The 699-nt window shown below is 48.9% G+C and overlaps 1 pseudogene; it reads left to right on the top strand.

Annotated features, from left to right (window-relative positions):
- The first annotated feature begins 290 nt into the window (after positions 1–290).
- LOC101994064 overlaps positions 291–699 on the top strand; it is a 5450-nt pseudogene continuing 5041 nt past the window's right edge.

Below are 699 nucleotides of genomic sequence, written 5' to 3'. Positions count from 1 at the left end.
CTGCCCACACCCTGGCAAGTAAGCGCCTAAAGCATCCAACTCGGTCTGGAGGATGTTCTCACACTTGCCCTTCCTGCCTACTCCATTTGATACCCACCAGTCAAATGCCCCTTTCTTTCCCAGCTAAAAGTTGTCTGTCTTTTGCCAGGCTCCCTTGACCCTCAGACACCTGGCCTTCCTCTTGGTCTGATACCTGACCACAAAAATCAGCTCACAGACCCATCTTTCCTTTTTTGTTCCTCTGGAGCTAGAATGCCCTTGTCAAGGTCCCGGAATATAGACTTGCAACTATGACGAGAGCAAGAAACATCATCCCTGATGTGGCTCCCCTAGTTATCATGTTTCTAGACACTCTCCTTTCTCTGCCCCTTAGGAGACATGGACACCACGGTGCCTGCCCCACGCCCATTGCAAGGGATCCTCACTTCACTCTCCAGGACCCTACTGTCAACCGTTTTTACTGTAAGCCACCCATTCTCAACAGCCACAGTATTCAAAGCCAAAAGAAAGAACCAAAATAACCCTGGAATGTTTAAGAACAACTGCTTTTGCAGTTTGGGGTGTAGCTCAGTTTTTAGAGTCATTTCCTAGCGCGCACAACGCACTGGGTTACATTTACTGATTAAATGGGGTGTGGGGGTGCATGCCTGTAATCCCACCACTTGGGAGGTAGAACCTGAAAGATCAGAAACTCAAGGC

This window comes from Microtus ochrogaster, chromosome 5 (genome assembly GCF_000317375.1).
Source record: "Microtus ochrogaster isolate Prairie Vole_2 chromosome 5, MicOch1.0, whole genome shotgun sequence".
Lineage (NCBI taxonomy): Eukaryota > Metazoa > Chordata > Mammalia > Rodentia > Cricetidae > Microtus > Microtus ochrogaster.
Note: the sequence above shows the minus strand (reverse complement) of the source record. Positions and strands in the feature narration are given on the sequence as shown.